Genomic DNA, 9859 nt, shown 5'->3' with positions numbered 1-9859 from the left:
ATAAACCTCCATTGTTTGATGGTAAAAAATATGGTATTTGGAGACATCGTATGAAAACATTCTTGTTGTCTATTGATTTTGATATTTTGTATATTTGTGAAAATGATGTATCTAAATTAAAATTAAGTGATGAAATGCTTTCTTTTAATGCCAAAATCATAAATATCATATGTTGTGCTTTAGATAGAAAAATATGCACTAGTAGAAAGTTGGCCTTCAATGACAGTTGTGAACAGTAAAAAAGTTTGAAGGAAAAAAAACTGTCATAAATGATGGGGGCGCGTTTTTGGAGGGAAAAAACGCTATTCTTCGGATTTTGTAAGTTTTATGACAGTTAAAAACTGTCACGGAAACCAAATTTTCAATGACAGTGAAAAATTGTCACGAAATGGTGGAGGCGCGATTTTGGCGGGAAAAAAGATAATTTACGAAAATTTTCATGCTTTTATGACATTTTATAATTGTCAAGAAAAATAAAAAAAAATTCCAAGTATTCGATGACAATTATCTAGACCATCTTGAGAATGTATGACATACAAAAAGTGTCACAAATGATTTTGAGTGCGTTTCATTTTTGTCGGAAAAACTGTAGTTCTGTTAACGATATTAATTATTTTGGGATTGTCCGGTCGAGTATAGATTTATGCTTAATAGTTTCTGCAAATACTTCATGAAACAAGTAGAAAATGATATTTGGTTTAGTGGTATGCTTATCCTGCGTAATTGTGTCGTTCCTCTCTTCGGTCCCAAGTTTGAGCCATATGAATTTAAATTATTTTTTCAACCCTCTATTAATATATTTTTATAAAAAATAATATAAGTTCATTCTAGTTTCACCAAGCATTTCGTAAACAAAATATTCATATTTAATTTATACCCGAGTTTTTTTTTATTGGAATGAAATGTAGTCAACTTAATCGAATGCTTATGAATTATTTTGGGTTTAAGTTGGAGACTATTTATCGCCGGCCACGTGTCGACAAAAGAAAGGTATTGTTATTTAAGAATATCTTTGATCAAGATACTATGTGCAAGTCTCTTCAGGTCGGAATGTTTTGCTGAGCTAAACTGTTCATTATATTTTATCGACCGACCTAAAAGGTTAGAGCCGACCTACGCGAAGATGTCCGCAGGAGTGTTGAATTACACATTAATCAGACAACACGCTGCGTTTTACGGGTAGTCGGATGACCGTTAAGCCATTGTCGGGAGTCTTGTTGGAGATCATCTCTATAAATAGAATTCAATTTTATTATTTATTGGGTGTGTATTTTTTTTATTATTTATTTTTGTAAGAATTCAATACATGCTCTTATCCTCATTTGCTGGCAAGGATGTTCAAGAAATGATTTTAAATTTCGTGATTTAAAGTCAGAGAAATTATTCAAATATCATTTTTACTACAAGAAATTGTTGTTGCCTTTGTAGACGTACACTTTTCACGTTTTGAAATTCTCACATTTTCTGTAATGCCCGCGTTCTCTGGCTCGTTTATTTCACACTACAACAATTATCACCTTTAATGTCAGTTGGTTGCTTGTAAACAATGATGGTTTGAGCTATAATGTCGGTTTTAAAAAGCCAGATCTTTAATGTCAGTTCAGAATTGACATCAAATATGAAGATACAATGTCAGTTGTTAAGTCACATCGAATATCAAAAAATAAATAAATAAAAATTAGAATTTAAAATACCATAAAAACTAAATTGGAAAAAATTTAGTAACCAAAGAAAACAAACAATTAAGATATTTAGCTAGGAGTAAAAATTAAAATACATAAACACCCCCGACCAATTAAAATAAAGTAAACAAACAATTAAAAAATAATAATTTTAAATTAATAATTAAATAATAAAAATAGAAAAATAGAAATAAAAAGTCACGTCGATCCCTTGTCTGATAACTCGTAGCCCAAGTTTGGGTTAACCCATCCCCTCTCTCTCTCTTCTCTGTTTTTGCAGTGCGAGAACTTTGGGGGATCCACTTTTCTCTTAAAGCTTAGGTAATTTCTTCAACTTATTTTCTAGGGTTCCCTTTTTCCTTCCTTTCTGCAATTCAATTCCCCAGTTTTAGCACTCAATACCGTTTTGCCTCTGCTGCATATTGTTTCTCTTTCTGAATTTTTGATTTAGACCCCCTTTTTCTTCCTCTTTTTCCCTTTTAAGTTGTGGGGTTTTACTTTTAATTGTTCTTAGTCTTGGTAGTGTGGAGGTTTTGGGGAATTTGAGAGGAATGGGAGGTTTTTGGATCTTTTTTTTGTTTTATGTTTGATTTCTGTGGCTTATTTGGAATGAAAATGTTAAGTTGAAGTGTGGAATTTAGTTTCCACTTTAGGTTTTTTTTTTTCACTTTCTTTTTTTGGTTGAAAATTTTCATTTCTTGCAATGAACTTGGTTCAATAAGTCTTTCAATTTTGTTATATTTAACTATAAGCTTCGGTGAAATTAATACCTTGAACTTGAATGAAAATATTAAGTTGATTTTTGTGACCTATTTGGAATGGAAATATTAAGTTAAGTTATGACTTTTGCAATGGGAACTCTTAAGTACTGTTATTGTTTTATGGAGTGTGGAATTTAGTTTCCACTTTAGTTTTTTTTTTCTATTTTTTTTTGGTGGAAATTTTTCATTTCTTGAGTGGGTTCAATGAGTCTTTCAATTCTGTTGAACTGACCTTCAATTTTGGTGACATTAATACATTGAACTAGTTTGAATGAAAATGTTTAGTTGATTTATGTGACTTATTTGGAATGGAAATATTAAGTTTAAGTTATGACTTTTGTAGTGGGAAACTCTTAAGTACTATTATTATTGTTTTATGGAATATTGAATTTAGTTTCCACTTTAGTTTCTTCTTTTTTTTGTGGTCATTTCTTTCAGGGAACTTGGTTCAACGAGTCCTTAAATTTTGTTATAGTGAACCACAAACTATGGTGAAATTGATACCCTCAACTAGTTGGAATGGAAATATCAAGTTGATTTATGTGACCTATTTGGAATGAAAATTTTAAGTTGAGTTGTGACATGTGTAGTGGAAGTACTGTTGTTATTAGTGTGGGCAGACTATGGAATTTAGTTTTTCATTTTTGTGGAAAAGTTTAATTCATTTTTGTGGAATTTAGTATTTTAAATTCTTGCCTTGGCCCAAGTCCTTCATCTCAAATTCACTTCTAAGTTCATATTTTATCTTCTCAATCTCGCTTTTTTCTTTAGAAGCTATCAAGATGTCATCGACATAGAGGAGTAGAACAAAGACATCACTAGTGATAACTTTCTTATATACACAACAATCATAATAATTTTTCTTCAATCCCTTTGCTATACACACAAGGAAAATGAGTGGGGAAGAAAAAAAAAACAAGTGCGTGTATTTGCTATATTTTAGGGAATATGAAATAGGAATAGGAATAAGAATAGGAAGGTTTCTATTTTTTTCATGTTAGTTTAGTTAAATTATACCTTATGAGAGTTGTCTAATTGTTAGACTAACCAAGTTAGATACTATATTTAGATATTTGCTAGCCTCCATATCTTTGCAAGTTTGTTTGTTTCTAGAAAACTTCTCCTTTTAATGACCATTATACGTCATGGTAGTTTCTTTATTGAGATGGTCCTCCCTACGCTGCCTTTCATGGGATGATCTCATGCTCTTGAAGTTTGACAACAAGTTTAATCATACTGTCCATATTTGATGTACTTCGAATAAACCTTAAAATTAGTCTCGACTTGTAGTTTCTTTCTTTTCCATATTATCATAAGCAAATTGTTTACCTCATCATTTAATAAGTTGTCTAATATCAGGACAATGGACAAATCATGGATGAAAAAAATAGATTGTCTGAAGATTATGAGTTAGGAGTCGAGTCATTCATTGAATTTGGGTTCCATCATGCAAATGGTTCTAAGGTTATACGTTGTCCCTGCTTGAAATGTGGAAACCGTATAGATAAGGATGCTGCAACCATTAGAAATCACTTGTACGAACACGGTATTGACCAGAGCTATAGGGTATGGTTCTGGCATGGTGAAGAACATGCACCTAGAACAGATGAGGATAGGTTGAATGGTGAGTTCAATAAGAATCATGAAGATGATAATGATTTGTTCGATGTGATTAACATGGTTCAGACTGTTTATGATGGAATTTCACATGTACCGAAATCGTTTGAAAATATGTTCGATAATGCTAAGAAACCATTATACCCTGGATGTAAAAGGTTCACGAAATTGTCAGCTTTAGTAAGATTATACAACCTGAAAGTACGATATTCATGGACCAATTCCAGTTTTTCAGAATTACTATTTGTAATTAGTGACCTCCTACCAGAGTTGAATGAAATGCCGAAATCCATGTACGAGGCGAAAAAAACATTGTGTTCTCTGGGTTTGAATTATGAGAAAATTGATGCATGTCCTAATGATTGTTGCTTATATAGAAAGGAATACGCACGCATGAACCGATGTCCTTTTTGTAGTTTGTCTAGGTGGAAATTAAATAAGGATACAACTAAGGAAAAAGAAGGAGTTCCCGCAAAGTAACTGTACTACTTTTCGATAATTCCAAGATTCCTTAGACTATTTAGGAGCTCCGCTCATGCTAAGAATTTGACATGGCACAGTACCGGTAGGAAAGTAGATGGGGTTTTGCGACATCCAGCTGCCTCTCCCTCTTGGAGGTTAATAGATCACCTTTGGCCGGATTTTGGTTTGGAATCAAGAAATTTACGTTTGCGCTTATCAACGGATGGTGTTAACCCATATGGGGATAGGAACAATAAATATAGTTGTTGGCCAGTGATAACTACAATATATAACCTTCCACCATGGTTGTGCACGAAGAGGAAGTTCTTGATGTTGACCATGTTAATTTCAGGACCGAAACAACCGGGGTACGATATAAATATATATCTAGCTCCGTTGATTGAGGACTTGAAACTTTTGTGGGAAGATGGAGTTCAGTGTTATGATGCGCACAAACAAGAATCGTTTATTCTAAAAGTTGTCTTGTTGTGGACTATTAACGACTTTCCAGCGTATGGAAACTTATGTGGATGCACTGTGAAGGGTTATAAAGCTTGTCCGATATGTGGCACTAACACTTCTTCAATACGGTTGGTTCATGGGAAAAAAATGTGTACATGGGACATAGAAGATTTTTACCAAGATATCATCCATACAGAAAACAAAAAAAGGCATTCAATGGTAGGCAAGAGCGTGCAAATGCTCCGCAACCTTTGTTGGGAGATGCTATTTTTAGAATACTTACTGACATGAACTTCCAAAGGGACAAGAAAGACGACAATAAGTTGAGTTGGCAAACTGCCAATAGGTATTGGAAGAGAAAATCTACATTCTTTGAACTCCCATATTGGAATAAGTTGCATGTTAGACATTGTCTGGATGTAATGCATATCGAGAAGAATGTGTGTATAAATATCATGGGAACATTATTGGACATTCCAGGAAAAGGTAAAGACGGAATAAATGCTAGGCTTGACCTGGTTGAGTTGAATATTCGCACTGAACTTGCACCAGTAACGAGAGGGAAAAGAACTTATATACCTCCTGCCTATCACACATTATCAAGAGAGGAGAAAATAACTTTATGTAAGACTTTGTATGATGTCAAAGTTCCTGAAGGGTACTCCTCCAACATTCGAAGTCTTGTCTCTCTAGAAGACTTGAAACTCAACCAGCTGAAATCTCATGATTGTCATGTTTTGATGCAACAACTACTTCCAATCGCGTTACGCTCAGTTCTACCCAAGCATGTGCGATATACCATTATCAGGTTGTGTTTATTCTTCAACCGAATATGTTCTAAAACTGTGGATGTTGAAGAATTGGATAAATTGCAAGATGATATAGTGGTTACATTATGTCTATTGGAGAAGTACTTCCCACCTTCATTTTTCGATGTAATGGTGCATCTTACTATTCACCTTGTGAGAGAAGTTAAACTTTGCGGGCCTGTCTATTTAAGGTGGATGTATCCATTTGAACGATATATGAAAGTATTGAAGGGATATGTGCAGAATAGAAACCGTCCTGAAGGAAGTATTGCACAGTCATATATAATGGAGGAAGCTGTTGAATTTTGTACTGAGTTTCTTTCTGGACTAGATGCAGTTGGACTTGGCTTGCAAAACAATGTAGAAGAGAGTCTCCGTGATAGGCCTTTATCAGCTGGATTATACGTAAAGCCGAGTGTTGAACATTTAAAGCAAGCTCATATTTACGTATTGGGGAACACTGAAGAAGTGGAACCATATCAAAGGTATTAAGATTTCAATCTCATAAGTATATTTCAGTTGAAGATTTTCATAACACTCAACATTTGTTGCAGACAACACATGAAACACTTGAAAGAGGAAAATCCGAATAGGTCAAATAATATGAAGTGGCTTCAGAATGAACACACCAGAAGTTCAGCAACTGGATACGTGATAAGGTGAACAATGTCCATAATTTAGATATCTTGTACACTTGATAGGCATGGAGTATAATCAGATGTGTCCCTTTTTTTTCCTTTCCATAGGTGATGAGCGAAATTACGGACGGTAAATGCATTTCGGAAACGTTGCGCTGGATGGCTCATGGGCCGAACCCAGAGGTTAGGATGTATGATGCCTATAGGATAAATGGATGTTCTTATAGCACAAAACGACGTGACAATATTAGAAGTTTCCAAAATAGTGGGGTAAGCTTAGTTGCCACGACAATTCAAGTGTCTAGTGCAAAAGATAAAAATCCAATAGTTGGAGACATGTCATTTTATGGGGTCATTCAAGAGATATGGGAGATTAGCTACAACACATTTAAACTTCCACTATTTAAATGTGATTGGGTTGAAAACCACAACGGTGTTAGAACAGACGAACTTGGATTTACACTAGTTGATCTGAATCGTATTGGACACACGTCAGATTCATTCATACTGGCATCACAAGCTAGACAGGTTTTCTATGTAGAAGATCCAAGTGATGTACAATGGTCAATCGTAGTGACACCCCCACTAAAAGACTTCAGTTACACTTATTCCGATGATGATCTTGATGATTCTTCGTTGCACTATACTTCAATCTCGAAGGACACACCATCAGCTGAAGTTGAAGAAAATGGCCCACTATATACAAGAGAAGATTGTGAAGGCACCTGGGTTGATATTTAATTATGTATTGAGTACGTGTATACAATATTTTAAAATTTTTTATTTGTTGTTGTGTTAATCAAATTCTAACACGTGTGTACTGTTGTCTTTTTTGTTTTTCATAGGCAATCGGTTCAAGCGGATATACTAGAAGACATTGTTTTAAATAATTTTCTTATCATGCATCGCTTTGTTCACATTAGACTATATTGAGTTCACGTATTCTATTTTATTTTGCTGTTTGTTAATGTAATATTAGTAATATTACTGAGTTTTTATTTTATTGTCTTATTTAATGTTCAATTACTATTATTGGTTATCTTCCACTTAACTAAAGAGAATTTGTACCAGAACGACAAAATGACAGATGTAGGCGAAACCAGCAAGACGAGGAAGAAGCGTGGACCTACGGGGTTGCACAAGATTACACGAATTAGCAGCGAAGGTCACCGTCGGGTTATTAAGTATAACGTGAAAGGGCAACCGATTGGACATAATGCGACAAAATTGAAGACTTTTATTGGAATAAGTGTGCAACACCATATTCCCACAATATACGAAACATGGAAATCGGTTCCATCCGAGACGAAGGAGAAAATCTATGACTTGATACAGGTATCTTTATAATTTTTGAAGTAGTTATACTTTGTTTACAAATAAACACTGATGTTAAACGATTTGTATTGGCCATATAGGGTGGATTTGTAGTTGATCATAGAACCAAAAAAAATCTAATTCAAGTGGCTGGGATTGCTTTTAGAAACTTTAAGTACAGGCTCACGAACAAGTTCATTAAGCCATTCATAAACGACAAGGATAAATTAAAAGCTCCTCCGGAAGACTACTCGCATATTTCGCATGAACATTGGGAGGTGTTCGTGAAATCTAGATTGACTAAAGACTTTGAGGTACGGATAAGAATCTGGATACTTTGCACATCATTTATCAATGTTCTATATCAAAAAATGTAGTACACCGATACATTAATGCCTTTATGCAGAGACAAAGTGAGACGAATAGAGAAAAACGTAAAAAGCACGTGTATAACCATTGCATGTTGCGGAAGGGTTATGCAAACCTTGCTGAGGAATTGGTACGTTATATATTTATTATAACAATTTAAGCAATACTTATTAACTAAATTTAACTATGTGTGTAGAAAATTGATGCATCACATGAGAGACCATCAGATCGTTGCATCTTATGGAAGAAGGCTCGAACGAATCGCGAGGGGAAGATTGTGCATGGACCGACACAGAAAGTCGTAGAGCGCATAGTAAGTGTTACATTAATCTTTAAGCACGTATAAGAATTGTTTGAACTTATATTTGCTATTACAATTATAGGATGATCTCATGATAACGCAAGACTTGCAAGAAGAGAATGTGGACAAATATGGGGATTTGTTATCCATCGCACTGGGCAGTCGGGATCGGCCCGGACTTGTTAAAGCAGTAGGTCAGGGCATAACAAAAACCCAATACTTCTATAATCCAACCAAACACTCAACGCCCCTAGTAGGAGAGAAAAAGGTGGACATCAAAGAGTATGATCGAATGGCAGCTCTTGTGAAAAAGAACTTGAAGTGAAACTGAAGAAGCATGAAAAAGGTTCCCCAAAATCAAAACATGGCACGCCAGCTAAGAAGACTCCAAAAAAATCTCCTAAACTGAAGCGTACCACACCATCTAAAAATGCTCCAAAGAAATCTCCTCGGTCGAAGCGTATCACACCATCAAAAAACGATCCAAAGAAATCTTCTCAGTCAATGCATACCACACCATCTAAAAATGCTTCAAAAAAATCTCCACAATCAAAGCGTGGTACTTTATCGAAGCATGAGTGAGATGGAAACGTTTTAAAAAAGGAGAATATAGATGAGGTAAGTGTTTTTGTTTACCAAGTTTTCTTATAAGAAATGTAATGCATGTAGTTACCGATACTTAACTGATGTTACTGTATGTGTTCACTTGAAGATATTGGACAAGGAAGAAACTTTGGAGTTCAAAGTAAGTGTTCACCAGCTTTTCAATTTAAGGAAACAAGAAATATAACGTCGTCAACTGCTTATAAATATTGTTTTCAATACAGGAGGGAACTCATTGTCGCCTGGCACTTGGATCCATCGATAATGTTGTCGCTGCGGACACTATATTTGAATCTGGGAGGAAGGATGGAAACGTGAAAGTGTCCATAGACGTGGTGGTTGATGACGACTCCCGACTTCCAATTCCGACGCATGGAGGAAACAATATTCTCTCACAAGAAATAGGTTCACATATATTATGGCCACAAAATCTAGTCATATCCGATAATGAGAAGGTAACATCTCGTAGTTGATTGTAAGAATTCATTAGTTCATCGTTAACAACCATATTAACTTGAATTGAAGGAAATAAAACATTCGAGGGAGCTGTTCAGTTTCGCAAGTGGAAAATCTCCAACACAACCTGCGCCCGTTAGTCTAACATGTTTAACTCGTGAGATAAACTACATTGGAAGGGCAATTCAAATGATTATATCGAAGGATGTGTTCGGTCATGAACATAAGTTGTTTATCATGGTGGAGGATGTACAGAAGTTGTTTCATATGGAACCGACAACTACTCCGTGCATTGATGCCTACACGACGTAAGCTAATTGCTTTCAAGTTGATTTTCTGTTGGTTGTAGAGTACGTTATGTTGATCAATATATTGCTTTATTAAA

At 34.9% G+C, this 9859-nt stretch overlaps 1 non-coding gene across 1 annotated transcript; it reads left to right on the top strand.

Moving 5' to 3' along the window:
- The first annotated feature begins 1907 nt into the window (after positions 1-1907).
- On the top strand, positions 1908-7510 carry LOC111023710 (uncharacterized). Its single transcript, XR_015787091.1, has 5 exons — positions 1908-2003; positions 3803-6278; positions 6348-6452; positions 6540-7183; positions 7277-7510. It is a non-coding gene; the product is annotated as an uncharacterized LOC111023710 (transcript).
- Positions 7511-9859: the final 2349 nt, after the last annotated feature.

Source organism: Momordica charantia (genome assembly GCF_013281855.1).
Source record: "Momordica charantia cultivar OHB3-1 chromosome 9 unlocalized genomic scaffold, Mcharantia_2.0 BLBB01000009.1, whole genome shotgun sequence".
NCBI lineage: Eukaryota > Viridiplantae > Streptophyta > Magnoliopsida > Cucurbitales > Cucurbitaceae > Momordica > Momordica charantia.
Note: the sequence above shows the minus strand (reverse complement) of the source record. Positions and strands in the feature narration are given on the sequence as shown.